Source organism: Leucopleurus acutus, assembly GCF_964270905.1.
Source record: "Leucopleurus acutus genome assembly, chromosome: Y".
NCBI classification, from domain to species: domain Eukaryota; kingdom Metazoa; phylum Chordata; class Mammalia; order Artiodactyla; family Delphinidae; genus Leucopleurus; species Leucopleurus acutus.
Genome location: NC_139164.1, coordinates 2,154,616 through 2,168,317, shown reverse-complemented (window position 1 = coordinate 2,168,317; position 13,702 = coordinate 2,154,616).

Below are 13,702 nucleotides of genomic sequence, written 5' to 3'. Positions count from 1 at the left end.
CCTCTCCCGTTGCGGAGCACAGGCTCCGGACGCACAGGCTCAGCGGCCATGGCTCACGGGCCCAGCCGCTCCACGGCACGTGGGATCTTCCCGGACCGGGGCACGAACCCGCGTCCCCTGCATCGGCAGGCGGACTCCCAACCACTGCGCCACCAGGGAAGCCCTGACCTTTCTTTTCTTTTAAGTTTTATTTATTTTTTAAAATTGAAGTTTAGTTGATTTACAGTGTTGTTAGTTTCAGGTGTACAGCAACGCAATTCAGCCATATATATATATATATATATATGTTGGGTTTTTTTAGATTCTTTTCCATTATAGGTTATTACAAAACAGTGAGTAGAGTTCCCTGTGCTACACAGTAGGTCTTTGTTGTTTATCTATTTTATATATAGTAGTGTGTATCTGTTAACCCCAAACTCCTAATTTATCCCTCCCCCCACCTTTTCCCTTTGGTGACCAAAAGTTTGTTATCTATGTCTGTGAGTCTGTTTCTGTTTTGTAAGTAAGTTCATTGTACCATTATTTTAGATTCCACATATAAGTGATATAATACATTTATCTTTCTCTGACTTACTTCACTTAATATGACCATCGCTAGGTTCATCCATGTAACTGCAAATGGCATAGTTTCATTCTTTTTCATGGCTGAGTAGTATTCCATTGTGTATATGCACCACATCTTCTTTATCCATTCATCTGTCAGTGGACATTTAGGTTGTCTCCACATCTTGGCTGTTGTAAATAGTGCCTCACTTCTATACACTAACAATGAAAGACCAGAAAGAGAAAATCAAGAAAACACTCCCAGTTACCACCACATCAGAAAGAACAAAATACCTAGGAGTAAACCTACCTAAGGAGACAAAAGACTAGTACTCTAAAAACTATAAGACGCTGATGAAAGAAATCGAAGATGACACAAACAGATGGCAAGATGTAGAAAAACTTTAGCCTCCTAGGCCTTCCCCACGTTCCAAAGAATACATTTAATCAGAGAAGTAAGAAAATGCAGAAGGAAAGGAAGAGAGTCAAGCAAGACAAAAATAATAATAGTTTAAGCTGTTAAAATCAAGGGCCTTTAGTTCCTCCTCAAGGGCTATAGAGAATATTCTGAGCCACGTCCTGTGAGCTGTGTTGTACATACTGAAACCCCAGCAGGTGGAAGAGCTTAGCTCCATGATGCCCAGACTGTTGCCATGACATACGCTGCTCTATCTTGCACAATTGCAAGAACTGGCCTCAAGGAAATGGGAACAAACTGACCTTGGAACTGAAGATTAACTGTACTTAAAACAACATGATGCTGGTCAGACCTCCACGTGGCCAACATCAAGATGACTGTCGGACTGGGCTGTGTTGTTCTGCACATAGCCCCTTCCTCTTTCCCCTCTATGATCTCTGAGCAAAACTTGGGGACTTGGGAGTTGGTTCTTTGGGACATGAGTCCCCCTTCTCCCAGGATTGCAGGCTTCCTCAGTAAAGCTATCTTTCCTTTTACTCAGTACTTGTCCCTCAGCGTTGGATTCTTGAGCGACAACCAACGAAACCTGAGTTCAGTAACAAAAGGATGGAGTAATTTGACTTCTTCTAATTCATATCAGGAAGGGTGGGAAGAAGCACAGTCAGTAACCCAGAGAAAGCTCTCTAGCAGCCTGGAAGAACAAGATTTACCTGGGCTGAGTGTGCAGGTGGCCAACCCTGGTCTTCACCAGACTCCTCCACCATGAAATTTGACTCGGTTCAGGTTTTTTTGTTTCTAATTTTTATATATTTATTTTTGGCTCTGTTGGATCTTCGTTGCGGTGTGCGGGCTTCCCATTGTCGTGGCTTCTCTTGTTGCGGAGCATGGGCCCTAGGCGTGCACGCTTCAGTAGTTGTGGCATGTGAGCTCAGTAGTTGTGGCATGTGAGCTCAGTAGTTGTGGCTCGTGGGCTCTAGAGCTCAGGCTCAGTAGTTGTGGCGCACGGGCTTAGTGGCTCCGCGGCATGTGGGATCTTCCCGGGCCAGGGCTCGAACCTGTGTCCCTTGCATTGGCAGGTGGATTCTTAACCACTGCGCCACCAGGGAAGCCCTTGGTTCAAGTTTTCAGAGAGAGAAAAAGACCCCAGAGGGTTGTCTGTGCTTTCCTAATGTCACGTTGAATTCATTTCCCTGACTGCAGTTAGAAAGAGAAGGCTTCCTGCCCTTGGGGTTGCATCTACCTGACTAAGGAGGAAAGTGTTTACATTCTTCCCATGACTTGAACCATTATGGATGACCTTCTCTTTATCAAAAAAGGGAAAGCAAGCATCCCTACCCTAGGATTCCATAGGTTATTAGCCCCTTTAAAAAGCAGGGCAGTTGACCAAGTGTGTTCCATCCCTACAATGGACTCTGACGCAGTATTAAAAAGGAAGGAAATACTGACACACATTACAAAGTGGATGGACCTTGAGAACACAAGGCTAAGTGAAATAATACAGTCTCAAAAGGACAAATACTACATGATTCCACTTACATGAGGTACCTAGGCTAGTACTAAGGTCATCAAATTCAAAGAGACAGAAAACAGAACGGTGGGTGCCGGGCATGACGGAGGGTAGAATGGAGAGCAGGTTTTTAATGGGTATAGAATTTCAGTTTTGCAAGAAAAAAAGAGTGCTGAAGGTGAATGGAGATGTTGGTTGCTTAATAACATAAATGTACTTTACTGAACTATAAACTTCAAAATGATCAACGTGGTATATGTTATGTGATGTATATTTTATCACAATTAAACATCTTAAGGAGGGGGAACTACTTCAGAAACACTGATACAAGATGCAAGGCATTATTTTTGGACAGAAAGGACCTTCAAGCACTTTATATGCCCCTGGGTCCGTGTATTCACGGACGTCCTGTGGCCAGTCTGTCTGCCAAATATTGTTAGTCCGGCCTCAGGGGAGTTCCTCATTCAGATGAGAAGGTCGTTTCTGAATGCTGGGTGCAGCGATGTGATTTGCTCTTTGATTAAATAGCCCCCATGTACTTCTCTGCTGCCCACTTCCCCTCCCCTCAGAAGCAAGGCTGGATTATCCCATGACATAGAAACCAGTGGGTGATGCCAAACGATTCTTTCAAACTCCTGAGATGATTGAAAGGAGTCCTTGGGCTGTGAATCAAAACAATTCTGTAGAAAACTTCTCTAACCAGGGCAAGAACAGCCGCAAAGCAGGCAGCACCGTTCAGGAAACTATAGCCACTCTCCAGGGTAACGCTCCAAGCATAATTTTCCCCCCAGAAAAGAATCTCTGGCTTTCTTAGAATGAACAATATTTTGCATGCTGTACTGAAAGTTTGTACGTGATTCCCATGAAAATAACCACCAGCAAATCCAGCATTCCACATGCAATTCCGTTGGCAACCAGGCATTTTCTTACCCTTGTAAACCCATCCCTGAAAAACCCTGATGACTTTTCTTTGAAGTGTATCTGCACAGTAAATGCTCCCGCTTAAGCAAACACTCAGGAATTCACAGCCGCAGCCCTGCTCACTTGGCCCACGGGGATAGGACTTTATAACCTAATTCCATTTAGACTGTCAAGTATTTGAAAACAAGAAATTACGGGACTGCACTTTCTAATCCTGCCAAGAACAGCTGTTGATAGCGGTGAACAAAATATAAAAATATACATTTTTTTGAAGTGCATCAGCAAATTGGCAAGTTAGTAAAGAATATTCCGTTTCCAAAACTCTGCCCAGTGAAATAAAAAATGCCCAATGGGAGAGCTGTGAGTTTTAGTCTTATTCTGGGACTTAATGAAGATGATAGCTTGGGAGACAGCCTCTCAGGTAGCGCTGATGAACTGCTCTGAAGATGTGGCGGTGAGGGGGTCATTATATGTGTGGTTTTGCTGAAGGGATATACCAGTCAAGCACACGTTTGGATAGAAGGTTACTGCTAGTCACGAGGAACAGATAACCTCAGGGCATGATTTTAGTGCTTTTCTAAGCATGACAAGATGCAAAAATCCGGGATGCTTAGATATATCTAACCATCTAAGGGCCTCTTTTTTGCCTGTTGTCCCAAAGCACAGAATGCTTCTTCCTGATCATGAACCGGAGATCTTTTCAGGGCGTACTGCAGGTCAGTGACTGCAGTGGCTAATAATTTAATCCTTATAGAACCAGATGGTGAGTGACATTTTTTTTGTTTTATTTACAACTCTCGGTGGAGATAAGAAGTCAGAAAGATATGCTGGCAAGTGTAGAATCTACAAAACTTGAACGCCTCCAGCTTCCACAGACCCACAGAGTCTGATATGAGATTCATCCAGCCCACCTAAAAAAAATCTCCCCAAAGAAAACTCTCCCAACTGACCACAATTGTAGGAAATAATAATAAACGCTTAGGGGGTTTTTTTTGTTTGTTTTTTGTGAGTAGAGTTGGTTTACAATGTCGTGTTAGTTTCAGGTGTACAGCAAAGTGAGTCAGTTGTACATACACATATATCCACTCTTTTTTAGATTCTTTTCCCATATAGGTCATTACGGAGTATTGAGAAGAGTTCCCTGTGCTCTACAGTAGGTCCTTATTAGTTATCTATTTCATATAGAGTAGTGTGTATGTGTCCATTCCAATCTCCCAATTTATCCCCCTCCCCCTTGCCCCCTGGTAACCATAACTTTGTTTTCTGCATCTGTGACTCTATTTCTCTTTTCTAGATAAGCTCACTTAAATGCTTGTGGTTTTAAACCATGAACTGGTGGCTGAATTGTTCGGCAGCAAATCTGATTGTGACCTTTTTGTATCTGAAGTAACGGAACACGCGTAATTTATACCCACACACTTTATGCTACTGGAACATACATTTGATCCTCGTGATTTGTCGATTCCATATTTGCCAATTCACCTGCCGCTTAAAATATACTGGAAACCCCCCAAGATCAGTACTTGGCGGCACTTTCACAGTCCTCGGGCATCGCTTATAATTACCTCTGTTCTTCGCTCCGCTGGGAGAGACTTCCCAGAATCACGATCCCCCAGTTCTATGCTTTCCCCACCCGAGAGAGGTTATACGCGATGCCGGGAAAGAGAGGGTGCCCAGGCTTCATTACAGAAGCACTTGTCCTGGCACTAACATTAATTTGACCACAGTCTTCAGAAAGCTCTACGCTACAGGCAGTGAGGAAACAGAGGAATCCACAAGGAACCTTTATTTTATTTTTTTAATTTATTTTATTGAAGTATAGTTGATTTACGCCAGGTTAATTTCTACTGTAAAGCGAAGTGATTCAGTTATTCATATATATATATATATATATATATATATATATATATTCTTTTTCATGTTCTTTTCCATAATGGTTTGTCAGAGGGTATTGAATAGAGTTCCCCGTGCTCTACAATAGGTCCTTGTTGTTTATCCATCCTACATATACTAGTTTGCATCTGCTAATCCCAGCCTCCCACGCCATTCCTTCCCCATCCCTTCTCCCCCTTGGAAACCACAAGTCTGTTCTCTATGTCTGTGAGTCTGTTTCTGTTTTGCAGATAAGTTCATTTGTGTCATATTTTGGTTTTCTAATTATTTTTTAAGATGCTGTGTTTTTAAAATTGATTTTATTTTATTTATTTTACTTTTGGCTGCGTTGGGTCTTCTTTGCTGTGTGCGGGCTTTCTCTGGTTGTGGTGAGCGGGGGCTACTCTTTGTTGCTTTGCGCGGGCTTCTCATTGCGATGGCTTCTCTTGTTGTAGAGCATGGGCTCTAGGTGCACAGGCTTCAGTAGTTATGGCACGGGGGCTCAGTAGTTGTGGCTTGCGGGCTCTAGAGCACAGGCTCAGTAGCTCAGTAGTTGTGGTGCATGGGCTTAGTTGCTCCACGGCATGTGGGATCTTCCCGGACCAGGGCTCAAACCCGTGTCCCCTGCATTGGCAGGTGGATTCTTAACCACTGTGCCACCAGGGAAGCCCTGTGTCATATTTTAGATTCTCCATATAAATGGTATCATATGGTATTTGCCTTCCTCTGTCTGACTTACTTCACTTAGTATGATAATCTCTAGGTCCATCCATGTTGCTGCAGATGGCATTATTTCATTCTTTTTCCTGGCTGCGTAATATTCCGTTGTATATATGTACCACATCTTCTTTATACATTCATCTGTCTATGGTCATTCATGTTGTTCCAAATTAATTGACTTTGAGTTCATTTACAGGAAGGTTATCTTGTGGGGGGGGGGTCTGACACTACGTTACTGTTTCTTATAGTGACTATTCTTTTTTTTTAATTTACTTTATTGAGCTATAGTTGATTTACAATGTTGTGTTGATTTCTGCTGTAAAGAAAAGTGTTTCCATTATACATACATATGTGTGTGTGTGTGTGTGTGTGTGTGTGTGTGTGTGTATATATATATACACATACATATACATACACATCTTCCTTTTCAGATTCTGTTCCATTATGGTTTATCACAGGTTACTGAGTATAGTTCCCTCTGCTCTACAGTAGGACCTTGAGGGAAACTTTGTTTTAGGAATAAATGTCCAAGTTCGCATCTTACTCCAAACTTGAAGCTCAACATTAAGAAACCTTTCCCCCTAAGCCAATCGTAGAACTGCTCTACTCATTAACTAGCAAGCCTGCTGTAGCGTGTGTGCATTAGTGTTACGTTTAAAGAGACCTTACTCTTTGCATAATAAGAGTGTCTGAAAAGCAATTACTACTTTTAAAGGAGATGTTATGTGCAGATAGAAGTCTACACTGCTCAAAGCTATGTGAAATCCATGAGAAATCTTGTGCTGAAATCTTGCTATTTTAATCACAAGGTCTCCTGAATTGCTTACAATGACTGTGTGGGTAATTATGTTCTGTGATTATAAAAACAAAAAGCAAATGTGATGCTGATACCTGACTTCTTCTAACTGACTAATGTGTGACTTTTCTACCATAAAAACATACCAAAGAATATCGAACCAGGATTTACCAGGAAATACGGCAGAATCCAAACTTCCAGTATTTTTCAATATACAAAGGAATTTGTGTGAATAAAACCTGAGGTCCACTCTTCCGTCAAGACACAGCTCTCTTCCAGTGGTTACCATGCACATTTCTGTATTTTGGATATTTCCTTCCCTACCTTAAAACTCACTGGTCCTATATTCAGATCCCTCTCACGTGAGGCACTCACTTCTAAGAAAACCGTGTTTTGCATTTTTAAATAGCCTTCCCTGAAGCAATGGCTTCACCCCAAGTAGCATCCTAATGTAGAGAGTTCTGGACTCGATGGCGGGGAGAGAAAGCCCTGTTGACAAGCATGGCTCTCAGTGAGCGTCCTTCTCAGCCTACGAAGAGATGACACTCTTCATCTGGTCCTTTCCGTATCAGCACTGTCAGACCATGCACATCAGCTGTGTTGTAGATTCCTCTCACTTGGCACTTGGGTAAATCGTTGGCTAGATGGGCTGGCAGTGCCGTTGCTCCTAAACAGCCCTGGATGCTGTGAGAACGTCACACACTAGATTGTGTTGATAGCATTTCCCTCTGTGTTTCCATTAACTAATGCTCAGTTCTATCTGGCAGCAAAACCCCTGGTGAGATCAACCAGGGCTTCATGAGTAGCAGGGGAGCCTTCATAATCGGCAGCCTCTGCCTAGAGAACGCAAATCAGTGATAGAAAAAAGAAAAAAACAATTACAAACTAACAGAGCATTCACAGTCGAGGGGAATGCCCAGGGTAAGCGTCAAAACCTTAGGAATTCCTTGATAATTCATTGTGAGAGCAGCTGTGGAAATGGGCCCATTTGGAGGCATATGAGCGTAAACATCTCTCCATGCACGCATGGGGCCAGGTTCTTCTGTCATTCACAGCCCTCAAATTACCCTTCTAGTGTAATTGAAGTAACAGAGCTTTACACTTCTTTCCCGTCATGGAAATGGCTGGAAATGACCATTGTCATCTTGGTGGTCGTACTCAAGTTATCTCAAAAGAAACGGGGAGTGGGGAGGGCCGGAGATAGTTTTAGAAGAATAGACGTCATTTCACATATCCAGCTACATGTTTTAGGATGAGAAGGTTTCATAGGATTTAACATTAATATGTTCACTTAATCAGATCCTGTATTTTCAGGGGCCATTTTAACATGGAGTTTAATTCTCCCCATGGGGGTTTTAATGAACATTTAATTAATAATTCTATTCCCACCTTCTTGTTCCACTATCCTTCCAAGATATATTTGGTGCCAGGCATACATGTATGTATACATATAATCTTCAAATATTATTATACGTGAGCATCCCAATACACCCTTTTCTCTCAACTTCTGACGCATCGTATTCTAAGATATACCTGAGCACTTTTATTCATCTCAGAGAAATTAAACATACCCTGAAAGACTAAAGCTAAGAAAATGCCCACACTCTCATGCATTGATGGGGGGGGGACCAAGAACTTCTACCATTGATGAGACACTCAACAGTCCTAGGTGTCTCTACCGCCAAAAGACACGCACCAACATTTGTTGAATCCTTGGTCATTATGGCCAAGAACCGGAAGCAACCAAAAGTTCCTCAACAGAGAATCGATAAACACACAGTCCCGTTTTCATACACAGAAATACCTTGAAAAGGAAAGAAGTGTTGAAGGAAAGTAGAACTGGTAAAAAGAACAAGAATGAACCTTACGGAGATGCGCTGAACTGTTACCAAACACAAGTCTGTGTGCCCGAAGCACAGTGCGGCCGTCAAACCCCAAGCTTTCTCCGCTCCAAGTTTGGAGCAGAGAACGGTTTACCGTAGGGCCGCGCAAGGAGAACGGATGGCTCGCGCTTACAACACCTGAACTCCTGGATGGCTTTCTTTCTTTTTTTTGTTTTTGCGGTACGCGGGCCTCTCACTGTTGTGGACTCCCCCATCGTGGAGCACAGTCTCCGGACGCGCAGGCTCAGAGGCCATGGCTCACGGGCCCAGCCGCTCCGCGGCATGTGGGAGCCTCCGGGACCAGGGCGCGAACCCGCGTCCCCTGCATCGGCAGGCGGACTCTCAACCACTGCGCCACCAGGGAAGCCCTCCCTGATGGTTTTCTGGGAGAAGTTTTTACAGGAAAAATTTGGGTTGAGGGCTGCAGGGCGTGTGACTTTCTTCTGATTGGTTGGCGGTGAGGTGACAGGGCGGGACTCCAGGAATCTTGTGCTCAGCCTGAAGTTACCATCCTCCAGCTGGGTGGGGGCCTTAGTTCCTGCAGAAAAACTCAAAGATACCGTTACGTGTATCCCTTGAGGGGGAGCCAGGACCCTGCCCCAAGGGCACTGTTGCTCCTCTCTTGTCTCTGCATCCCCTCCATTCTCTGATTAGCAACGTTTTCAATCTGCCGTTTTGAACTCAGCGAAGGTCTAGGAGGCTGAATGAAGCCTATTTCCTACAAACAAGAAATGGGGGACGGGAAAGGACCTCCCTCCCCCTACAGGGTCCTGCTCAGTCTCAGAACCAGAAACCAAGGGTACGTACTCTGGGGCTCCATTTATACGAAGCTTAAGGGCAAACAGAACTGAACCACGGTTGTAGAGGCTGGAATAGTTATTACTCAGGGGTTGTGCTATTCCATGACCTTGAACACTAGGGAGATTTCTGGGTCGCCAGGAATGTAGTATATCTTAGTCTGGGCGATCGTCACATGAGGGTATACATGTAAACCTCCATCGAGATGTACACTTCAGAGTGGTGTGGTCTGTGTACGTTGTACCTCAATCAGTATGTTTTTTTAAAAGAAAAATACAGAAAAAAATATTGTTTCACATTTTTAAAAGGACAGTGAGGATGAAGACGATAGATTCTAAAAACTACAGCTTGTTGGATTTTTTTGTGCTGGGTCCCAGCAGAATTCTAGAATTATTTCATACAGAGTTCCTGAGAATTAGGACTTATTCTGGATTTACTAGGCGCAAATCATACCCCAGGTATTCTGCGTCATGGTACATTGCCTGGACTAATTGCTTACATCCGTGTCATACATTGATGGTTAGTTTTTTTGTTTGTTTGTTTGTTTGTTTTTGCGGGACGCGGGCCTCTTACCGTCGTGGCCTCTCCCGTTGCGGAGCACAGGCTCCGGACGCGCAGGCTCGGCGGCCATGGCTCACGGGCCCAGCCGCTCCGCGGCATGTGGGATCCTCCCGGACCGGGGCACGAACCCGTGTCCCCTGCGTCGGCAGGCGGACTCTCAACCACTGCGCCACCAGGGAAGCCTGATGGTTAGTTTTATATGTCAACTTGACTGGGCCATGGAGCACCTGAATCATTGGTCAGACATTATTCTGGGTAATTCTTGAGAGTGTGTTTGGATGAGATTAACATTTAAATTGGTAGATTGAGTGAAGCAGATTGCCCTCCATCATGTAGGTGGGTCTCATCCAATCAGTGGAAGCACTCAATAGAACAAAAAGGCTGACCCTCCCCAAAGCAGAAGGGAATTCTTCCTGTCTGTGGACTCAAAATGAAACATCAGCTCTTTCTGCTTATGAGACCTTCACAGGTTTAATCAGAGAAACAGAATCAGAAACTTCTGGGGCAACAAAAGCACACATACTGACCCCACGCCTGTCTGCTGCATTGCCAAGATGAGCAGGGGTCTCTTCAGAAAGCTGGTTACACACTAAGAGCAGACCCAGAGCATATAAGGTCAGCATTGCCCTTCCTTGTGGGGGACACAGAGCTGGGTGAATGTTTGAAGCCGCAGTTGGAGTATAAGTATTTACTTTTCTGATTACGTGTTGCTCTAAAGCCCTATATGCGTTATCACAGTCTATCTAAACCCTAAGTGTCTTACTCAGCTGCCCAAGATGTCCACAGGACGCTTATGTATCATGTCATACGATCCTACATATTTGGGGAGACAAAGTTCTGAAACTGACGTATCACAGTCTATCAAAACCCTAAGTGTGTTGACTGCCATAACAAAAAACTTCCACTTCATGCGGCCGGTGGGTCAAATTTCTTAGAGTTCTCTGAAGGACAGGGCAGGAAGGTCATAAAAATGGTGCGCAGCAAAGTTAACTATGTTTGAATAAAATTCCATTCTGTGTCCTCAAGTGGGTGGACCTTTCTGTCACACAGAAAACCCATTCAGACCCTTCTCCCTGGGAACCAGTTCCTTTTGTGTTAATTATGCCTCCCTGGTTAAAGCATGTTGACCAAGTGACGTGGCCCTGCATGGGGGAGCGAAGGGCTATTGTTGTCACATGCAAACCCCAGGCTGCCGGGAGAGCAGCTGATTAAAGGCTGTATGTTTTTTCTTGCAGTCTTAGGATTTTTTTCTTAGTCAGAACGCTTATTGTTTTCTCAGAGAGAAAGGAGAATGAATCCAATGTTCGAGATAAGATTGCGAGGGAGTTTTATGAATATAAAGAGAACATAAAGAATCCTAAAGACAAAAAGCAGAAAACCAGGCAGTGTTCTTCACCCACAGCCAGTGGTACCTCAGGCAAATGCAAGTAAGCTGTCGGCACACGCAGGTCCCAGAGCACAGAGCAGAAAAGCAGCTTCTGTCATCACCACCATCACCCCTACCATCATCACCATCACCCCTACCATCATCACCATCACCATCATCATCACCATCAATCATCACCATCATCACCATCACCACCATCACCATCATCATCACCATCATCATCACCATCATCACCATCACCATCATCTCATCATCATCACTATCACCACCACCACCATCACCATCATCATCACCATCACCATCATCATCATCATCATCACCATCATCACCATCATCATCATCATCACCATCACCATCATCACGTCACCATTATCACCATCACCACCATCACCACCACCATCACCATCACCATCATCATCATCATCATCATCATCATCACCATCACCATCATCACCATCACCATCATCACCACCACCATCACCATCACCATCATCATCACGATCATCATCATCATCATCACCATCATCACCATCATCACCATCACCACCATCACCACCACCATCACCATCACCATCACCATCATCATCATCATGACTAATACCCTGCAGATTTTAGCATGTTACACACAAACTCACATATAATGGATCTACAATAACTCAACTCAGGAGGTGCCTGGAATAGGCAAATTCGTAGAGACAAAAAGCACACTACTGGTTGCCAGGGGCTGGGGGAGGAGGGAATGGGGAGTTAGCGTTGGATGGGGACCGAGTTTCAGTTGCTGAAGATGAAAAAGTTCTGGAGATGATGGTGGGGATGGTTGCACAACAGTGTAAATGCGCTTGATGCCTCTGAACTGTGCACTTAAAAAGGGATGAATAGGGCTTCCCTGGTGGCGCAGTGGTTGAGAGTCTGCCTGCCGATGCAGGGGACATGGGTTCGTGCCCCGCTTCGGGAAAATCCCACATATCGCAGAGCGGGTGGGCCCGTGAGCCATGGCCGCTGAGCCTGCGCGTCCGGAGCCTGTGCTCTGCAACAGGAGAGGCCACAACAGTGAGAGGCCCGCATACCACAAAAAAAAAAAAAAGGGATGAATAGATATTCTGTGTTATGTGTATCATACCACAGTTAAAGCACGCACGCACGCGTGTGCACACGCACACGCAGAGTTGGATTTATCCTTGACCCTGGTTTCCAGGCACCCGTGGGGAAGTGTCCTATCTTTGCACCTCACTAGCTGAGCCCCAATCCCCCATCACAGGCTACATGGTGCATTTATCTTTCAAGAATACTTCATGTTGTCTCCTTCCCTAAAACTCCATCATACTTTGTCTCAGTCACCCCTTCCTGTTAGTTACGAAGCCATGTTCTGGAGCAAAAGACCATACAAGTCATTTTCTTTGGTGACTGGGAAGAAGTGCTTGTATCTGAAACTGGGAGGAAAACCTCCCTGGGCAAACAGGAGCTGGTGTTTGGCAGCTCCGACCCTGGCCAAACCCTAGGGTTCGGGAGGCTGATACTGCATCATCAGTGGATCTGATAATTAACTCTCTGAAGAGTGGGTCTCTCCTGGGAGCAGGGACACTCTCTCGCCACCAGGAGGAAGAAACCGGTGTGATTTCCCTTCCTAATCCCTCAGGGCTCACGGGGCACACCTTACAGTTAGCCTACGTGTGAAATAAACACAGTGCTTCCATATCAGGAACTTCTCTTAAACCAACCTCCATGCAGAAAGCTATAAAACTTGGCACCTCAGTACTTCAAGGGTGATCAGAGACCTAACCCATGCGCAGAGCTTTCAACTTGACAGACGAGTACTTCCAGGGTTAAATGATTCGATTTTAAGAATGCACCCACTTGACATAAGAAAATATTCACGCTCTTTTTCTACCTTATGCAGAAAAAGGCAATCAGAATTATGTTGGAAACAAGCTAAAAGGAGCTGACCAAGTTTAACACAGGGGAGCGGGGGGTTGGTACTCTTTGCTTTCAAACGCAAAAATGCTCTTTGGAGAAGGAAACGAGCTTAGCTCTACCATATTGGAGAGACGAGGTCCTGATACAAATACGTAGTCAACCAAGGACTTGCATTTGTGGAACCCCACTGAACACCCCCAAAGAATATGACGTTTGGGGCTAATCAACTGTTTTGGTGTCCTTTTCCTAAACGAGGAAGGAAGGAAACCGCCCACGGGTTCTACCTCAGTTCTGCCTCTTACCTACCTCTCCTTTTACTACATGTCACATGACCTCAAGACCGACAGTGGTCTAAGCTCCTGCGCCCCCAGCATCACCCAGG